Source organism: Limulus polyphemus, unplaced genomic scaffold (assembly GCF_000517525.1).
Source record: "Limulus polyphemus unplaced genomic scaffold, Limulus_polyphemus-2.1.2 Scaffold1202, whole genome shotgun sequence".
NCBI classification, from domain to species: domain Eukaryota; kingdom Metazoa; phylum Arthropoda; class Merostomata; order Xiphosura; family Limulidae; genus Limulus; species Limulus polyphemus.
In genome coordinates, this window is record NW_013666812.1 from 50,997 (window position 1) to 59,845 (window position 8,849).

The window sequence follows — 8,849 nt, forward strand, 5'->3', positions numbered from 1 at the left end:
ATGGAAGATTGTCTCCTACAAGAACACCTGCATTTGACATCACAGGCTAGTTATTATTATTTTTTTTTTAGATACACAGTGGACTATTTCAAATTTTCCTTTCATTCCATCTAGTGGATGATCAATTTCCTCACCGTCCAGGAGGAGGTGGAACTTTCATTTGTAGAAGGCTTTGGCAGTAAACTGTTGCCTAATAGTGTTCCAAATGAAGTTCAAAGTTCTCTCTAGAAGCTTGCATTGCTTGGTAGACTGATGGGACATTTGTTTATTTATACAGGGGTCTTCTGTTCCTCTCCATCTATTATTCATACATCCAGCTTTGAGGTTGTCACAGCAGAGGGGAGAATTCTCTTCTGACTATGAGAAATGCAGAAGAGCTGCCTTGTGTGATCATGAGGTATCCGCCCCAGGCTATGGAACAAAATCTCTTTCAAATCATATCCTCTTTGCTTTCCAATAATAACAAACCTCATGAACAAATCCATATTGCTATTGTCTACTACCACTTTTACTTTTGTTATGGCTTTACTGTCTATGAACTGGTCTTTCCAAATCTTCAGCTTTATTAATGGAATTGAATCAAATATACTTTAAACTTACAGCTTCAGTCGGTCCTTTGTGAAAGTGAGAATTGCTTCTTCTCCTCACTGTATTGCATTAAGTGGATCCTTTTCAATACACATAGATGCAACAGCTCCTGAAGAAATATGCAATAGACCATGGTCATCTTCATAAAGATTGAACATGCTTTGCATGATGTTCCATACATTTGTTTATGCCCTTTTGATTTGGGAACCCAACAAGTCTTTCTCTTTTTGGAGGATTGAGAAGATTCCTTTCCAGCTGTTTTGAAGCATTCCTTTGCAGTAAGTGATCTTTCATGTTATGACAAGACCCATCTCTGAATTGCACCTAAATAAATAAAATCAATTAAAATACCAAAATTAACAATTTAGATCACTCTTTTATGTACTGATTAGCATTAGCTTCATAACTATTACTGTATATGTATATACAAACATAAAAACACATCTAACTTCAGTTAAATACTTGAAATACATTGAGTACTATTTGATATTTGGATGTGGCATTTCCACTTTTAATATATGTTTGTAATAAACAATATATTCAATAACTAATACACTCCTATCATAAATTGACAGAAAAATAGAAGAAACTGAAAACAATATAACATTAACAGTTGTCTCAATTTAGCTTCATTAGTATATATATTGCAGTGAAAGTATAAAGTCCAGTCACATTGAGGGATTGTATGGAATCAATAGTAAAGATTCCAAGAAGAACTCAACCTTACCTATATTGAGTGTGAAGACAATGATACTGCATTTGTTTTCAAATCTTTGTTGAAAGTTTGCTCTATTGCCATGTTGAATGTTACTTTAGAAAATCAATGACTGTCTTGTCTTTGAACAACAAACTCTGCCCATGAACTGAATGATGTGTTTTGGAAACACAATGCATCTCCAGTCAGTATATGGAATTGTATCTTAAGTAGTTGATATTCAACTATTCAGTATATGAACTCCAAAAGCAAAAGGTTTTATTACACTTGCTTTTATGTTCTACAAATTTGTTAACTTTTTCAATCATACTCAGAAAATTTGCATTTTTAAAATGTTTGGTTAGAAAGGTCTCATTCATGCATTGCAATAAGTTGTGAATATCTTTGTCTTCATCTTGATCCAAGAATGCTTGAAACCAAAGATGTTGCATTGCTTCATGTAGTAATTTATGAACCCACATGCTATGATTGTTATCACTTCTTTGAGGGAACCTTCAACCATAACCTCACTCAGTCAGAATCAAATAAAGGCTTGCATCAATATACTATTGTTTGAGAACTGTCAAGTAGGTCATTGCATTATGGAACTGTCTCAGTCAGATAAGTTCTTCTTTAGTTGTTCATCTGATCACTTGTGATTTGATAAATGGCTTGATCAAATACATCTTGAATTGAAGTTTATTTGCTGTTGAAACATAATTTCTTTGACAGTTACAAACTTATCAGGGCTAGCATTTATTAATGGAAGATAATGAATATTGGATCTGGTTTGCTCCTGGCCTGTGAGAAGAGAGTCAAAATCAAGCCATCCAGGTAATCCAGACTAAGGTAACTTTGCAAATTTAAAGTCTTGTAGTCTACTTAGCTGAAGGATTTCACTGTAGGTATCCATTTTAAGGGGAACAAAACGACATTCAATAATATACTTTCTCCAAATAAAATAAATGCTGGTTAGGAATAAAACAAGGTGCAACATTGAACTCTACTTGGTCAATAGCCAACAAAGTCTACAATTTGGGAAGAGATAATGTTAGATCTTATGGTCATTAACATACTTTGTTGTTTAGAGGTCAAATTTTGCCTTTTGAGGCTATTTAAAGAGTCCTGTGCAATAGAAAACAATTTCTTTTTCTTGTGTATCAGTCACCTGAACATATCCACCTATTATTGGTACCTTTGCTATATCAGTCCACCAACTTAGAAAATTAAAAAGCCTGTCTGGCAGAGAGGATCTGGCAGCATATAATGTTAAATCCTGAGCTGATGTAGGAGAATATCAAACATTAAAAGTTTAAAACAATTTTGATATTAAGATATAGTCGAACATAATGTAGAAACTAAACAGTGAAGTAAATTGTGGAAGTGATGCACTAATGAAAGTGTCTTCCTACTGTCACACATATCCTGCTACTACTACTGATAATAATCTACAGGACACCTGTATTCTGTATTACGAAACTTCTCACAGCTGTTACAGATACAGAAAAAATAATGACTGTCCTGCCAAATAACATTGAAAAATGCAATTCAGAGAAAACTAACATCTTTTTAAGTCTGAAGCACTTCTACAAAACTGGAAAAAGTCCCTAAACTTTACATAAAATACATGCTTGTTAGTGACCAGGATTACTCTGCCGGGTATGAATCTTTTGTATCAGTAAAAAGGATTTGTGCAGTTTCAAATAGTGTTTTAGTCTTTTGATGAGTTGAGGGAATGTATGGACTTGTCATCTCTTCATATTCTGATTTGGATTCTTCTTCACTCTACTGTACTGGGTTGAGAGACTGTTGAACTTTAGACTGGTCATCAGTTTATACCTATTAAATGAAATAAAAAGAGCATTAATGTTCTGCAGGATAAGGTGCATATTACCAAATATATATAGATTTAGATATATGTAAAAAATACATTCACAGACTAAAGTGTTGATAACCTTCATTTAAAACAATGTTATTCACTAAGTTATTTTTATTAAATATACTTATTTGGTAATGATATGTTTTCAGAGTTGAATGGTACTCATTCATCCCATCAAGTGCTAGTAAAGATTACAGACAAATCATTTGAGTTCAGGTACAGGGGAGGCTGCCAATACATATGTCTGTAACTGTATAGATATCTATGGAGTGACAGACACAAGTATTGGTACCCCACACCCAATCTTAAGTCATTTCAGTTAACTGGAACTTTGCTTTTGCTTTCATCAATTGTGCAACAACATGGGTTTGAATCTGCTGTTCAAAAACAGATTAACATATCTTAAGCTATTAGAGAGCCTGGTTCAGGTGCTTGAATCCGTAATGTTCTGAACCAAACTACACATTCATTGTCAGCAGCCAATTATGGGAAGGTAATTGCCCAGTAATATAATCAGATAAAAGATAACCCCATCTCAGATAAACATAAATAATTCAGAATGCTAAAAGCAGAGAAATAAAGTATAAAAATTTGAAGGTAAAATAAAGGAAAATAACAAAAATGAAAAGTAATATAGTTCCCAATCACACATAATCAAAAGTACTCCATCTTCCTCTCTTGAATGTGAAATAAAAAAAGTGAAAAGAGAGGGTACCATGTAAGTTATCATAGGAAGAAAATTTAAACACTATACATTTAAGAAAAGTTTAGCATGTACAGACAGATTGGAGCAACCTTCACTTACACTTTCCTGTCCTATTTACTTCCATTACAAAGTAGGATATATAAATAATTTTAAAACAAAGATAAGTAGAGAATAAGTAGTTACCTGTTCTTAAGGCTATAGAACTGAAAGAATTAAATGAAAAAAGAATGTTGATTGGAAGATAGAATCATGTTATAACATGTTCAAACCATCCTTGAATGTGACCAATGCCAGTTAACCTGACAGAAGTTCAAGGTAAAGAATGAGAATAACTGCCTTTCCAGGTGAAAATCATATTTTTTAGAATAGAATTGGAACTATATTTATTTAGTGTAATGATATATTTATTGGAAAATAATCTGTATGTTTTGATTATAGTGGGAAAGTCATAACCTTAAGTTTGAGTTTTTCAGTTAATATTTTGATATGGAATAAACAATATTCAGATTTATTGCAAACAAGTATAAATCTTTACAGTTATGAAACAATTACTCCTTTGATTAAGGTATTAGGAATTATACTGTTAACAGAAGGAAGACTATATACCTGGAATTTGAAGTTGGTTCTTTTATCACAAGTATTCAAGTTCAACTTGCCTTTAGTAAATCACAAGAAGTTGTTGTTTTATTGGTTGTTTCAAGTTCCAATACCACAGGATAAGTAGAAGAGACTATTAAACCAAAACCCGATGATTCTAAGATTAATAAGTGCTCATAATAGTGAACATATATTTTGGTTCAGGACATCTGGGTTCAAGCACCTGAACCAGAACCTCTAACAATTTTCATATGTGTTATTGCATTGGTGTATAATCGAAGATGATGTCTATCTTCAACACCATTTGAATGCTAGCATGCAGTTATGCATGACTCATGACTAGATAGGTTTTTGATAATTTTATTTCAGCATGTCTCTGCACATGTTTAGGTTTTATATATAATTAAAATGATATTTACTAAAATGCTCAGTCAACAACACTTTATTAATATACATAGTATTTTAATGAGATTTTTGATCAAAGCATTTCTAGTCTTTTTTCCTATTCTTACATAAAAAATATTATTTTTATCAATTTATTTGTCGGAAAACATACTGAAGCTTACTTTGTGTACTTATCACAGCAGTACTTGTAGTACTGAAGCTTACTTTGTGTACTTATAATAGCAGAACTTGTAGTTCTGAAGCTTTGTTGCAGTTCACTCCATGGATCTTCTGTTGTATATTTTCATTGCACTTAGTCTCTGCAATTTTGAGAAGTTTGACAGCTCAGTCAGTGGTTTGATCCAAGTATAGTTTTAGTGCATTTCTTTTAACATTTTTTTCCCTCCTTCATTTTGACTTTGTACAGAAAACATATTCATTTGGGAAAAGTTTACATTTGAGAAACTTCCACATCACACTTTTCACAAAGGGTTTTCTTGTTGGGCAGACATCAGTTACAGTCTTGATCCTTTGATTTACATTTCTGAGCCCTTTCAATTACAGTTTTCATGGTAATTCTGTTATAACATTGCTGCTGATATCCCGAATTAGCTGATGGACCCCTATTTTTCAGAGTTTCTATGGAGCAACTCCTTATCAATATCTGTCTTGATCCCATCTAACTTCTGCTGTAAATCAACAATCTGTTTAATACTTGCTAAAAAATTTCCTGTTAGAGGCTTAACATCCTCATTTATTTCAGAAACAACAGGAATTGTACAAATAAAGGTTGTGGTAATGAATCATCAGTGACAGTTGCCATGTTGTTTACTATTTTGATGCACTGAGTCGATTTGAAAAAGTGGCTTGTGAGTGGCTCATTTCACTTAACTAAATGAATAACCTGTTTGTACTGCTACGTATAGCATCTAAGTTCTCCGTTTAAGATCTGTTTTCTTTTTTTTTGCCAGCTCATCATTGTAAAGTTTTTGTATTTTAACACATTAACATAGAATTTAATTATTTATCAATTTATTGAAAATGCACCTTTACATTTTTCTTGTTAACACAGTATGAGATTTTGGCAATGGTCTTTTATTTTAATGTTGAATAAAACATGAAAGTAGGTTACTGTACATTGTAAAACAATCAATATAAATAAAACTTTTGGGAATTTTCATATTTAATCTAAACAATGTCCTGTGGACATACATTGCCAGCCTCCTCTCTCTCTTGTTCTACTGAGTAAATAGTTAGGGGTATATGTTGTTATATCTGTTTTTTCAGTTTTGTCATGCTTTTGTAAAAAAATTCCACACAATGCTTCTTTGCTTGGATGTCATGTTTAGAAACAACAACAACAGTGATATATGGGCACCAGATATTCCAAACAGTTCTGCAGTTTGAAGTACTTTAATATTAATAACTATTTAAAAAAAAAGTTAAAAAGTCTACAGTTGTGAAGGAACTAAGTGTATGTATACTATATACTATTTAGATTTGTTTTATTTTCTTAAAACTATAATATGCTTATTTTTTTTGTTACCCAAAAGATGCTCAGATACCCCGGCATCTGACATGGCATGTACCTGCTTTTAGGTTCAGTGCCCATGCTGATCTTTAGTTTAAATATTTCTGTTACTTTAAAATATATTTTAGAAACTTTAAAATTAAATTGTATAGAAGGGTGTGTGTGTGACAGGTGATTTGAATCTTCCTGTGGCTTTTAAACAAATTTTGGAAAGGTGATGATCAAAATTTATATTGTTTTACCCAGTATTAGAATGGTGTCACAAATACAGGGGTTTTAAATCTACTTAGTACTTGTAAACAGATTCTGTAAAACTAAAAAAAAAAAAAAAGAATATTTCACTGAATATTAGATGGATATAGCTAGTGCAGATTGTTTAAATATTTCTGTTGTTTTCATTTAGATTTTAGAAAACTTATAAGTTGTATAGAAGGGTGTGAGTGAAGGGTACAGGTGGTAGTTTGAATGTAATTTGTTTAATCCAATATTAGAAGGGTGTGAGTGAAGGGTACAGGTGGTAGTTTGAATGTAATTTGTTTAATCCAATATTAGAAGGGTGTGTGTGTGTGTGTGTGTGTATGTTACTTTTAAAAATGAATCTCTGAATCCATTGAACAAATAATTTTTGGTAACAAAATAGGGGTCCATATGAAATCTGGAAATCTGAAAAGTTGGAGTAAAATATAGGGATTTATAGGGTTTAACCTAAGAGGTATTTTGCTCAGCCTTTTTCTATGGATGAAGCATTTTGTTACCTTACACTTGGAGGTAAGCATTGAATCTGATGCTTCTGACATCATTTATTCAAAACGTGTGCAATCTTGACAAAGAATCTGATGGTTATCACTACAGTTCCCAATGATCACTATTTTCACGAGAATTTCTATAGATATTGTTATTAAAATAATACTATGATCTCAGGCAGAGTTTAGTACCAAAAAAAAATCATTTTATCTCCAGTTTTTGGTTGATGAAAACCATTGAATTTTTAATACTGTGGTGAGTATTCTATATAATTTGCAAGAGAGTTGAGGAAATACTGGATTTGTACCTCCTTGAGGTGGAATATTATATGTGGTCTGATTGATTCAGAGAGGTTTTGTTAAAGTAGTGTTATTTCTGTGAAATCAAATTTTTAAACTTCAAATGATGGTGAAATATGTGAAAAAAAATATGTAGTAAAAAGTGTGTGTTCAGATACACACTACACTGCAATTACTGTGGTGGTGCTTCCAGAAATTTCATTTCTAACCTCAACTTTTTAAACTTTGCAACAGTTGTGGGTATACTGTGAAACTTTTCCACATGGTGTTGTTACATCTATAGTGTATCCAAGATCAAATGATTCCTTATAACAAAAAAACCTCAGTTGTGAAATAAAAAAAAAATGTATGATAAATGCACAGTAGCACTCACACATGTCTTAATTTTTATTTTCAAACAAATTATTGATTTAAATTTCCGATTGTGTGTAGAAAAATATATTTTAGATTGAAAGATTAAATAATAAATAGCTTGTTTTAATAGTATTTTTTTTTCTAAATTGTACTTGTAAAACATTGTCTGTAGCAGTTGACAACAGCTCTTAATGCTGTGTACAAAGGAACAGTACACAGTATTAAAGGCTCTTTTTATGTTTAAATATTTGGTTGAAAATGTTAAAGACGTAGAATAAATCAAGCTCAATCCTTCTTTGTCAAAATGCAAGTTTTTAACCTGAGTGTTATTGTTACATGAACTAACACATTTTCATTGAAAATAATTCCTTCCATGTCAAATTAAGTTGTCACTGAAACAACATTAGTTGTAAATATTCATCTCTACAAAACAAAAACAAAATATAGTCAGTCTCCAAATATCCATTTGCCAAATTGGTTACTTGTGTTTAACACCATTTATTGGTATGAACTTTGAAAGACTTGTATTTTCCTCACCCAAGATTTTTGCTGCGATAGTGTTAAAAACTGTGAAAGGCCACATTTTATGACAGTCTAGGAGTGTAGACTTAGATGTGCAGTCTCATTTACATTGTTTTTTTAATGTGTTATAATTTAGCATTAGTTTTTCTGTACTTCAGGGCACTTGGAAAAATAACACTCAGATATGGATAAAATTGATGATTGCCAGTGAACAATAAGACAATATGTTTGAATCAGTTGTGTGCCTTCAATAATAATTTGTATTTTCCCCCCAAAGTTTTAGCAGATTGTCCCACATCTATTTTTTCATTATGGTACAGTTCAAGGAGAAAAGCACTTTAGTAATTTTGTGGAACTTTAAAATTAGTAGTAACCTGTATAACAAAAGTGGATGTTTTAATATTTGTTATCCATCGCACATTACCCTATATAACAAAAGTGGATGTTTTAATATTTGTTATCCATCACACATTACCCTGTATAACAAAAGTGGATGTTTTAATATTTGTTATCCATCACACATTACCCTATATAACAAAAGTGGATGTTTT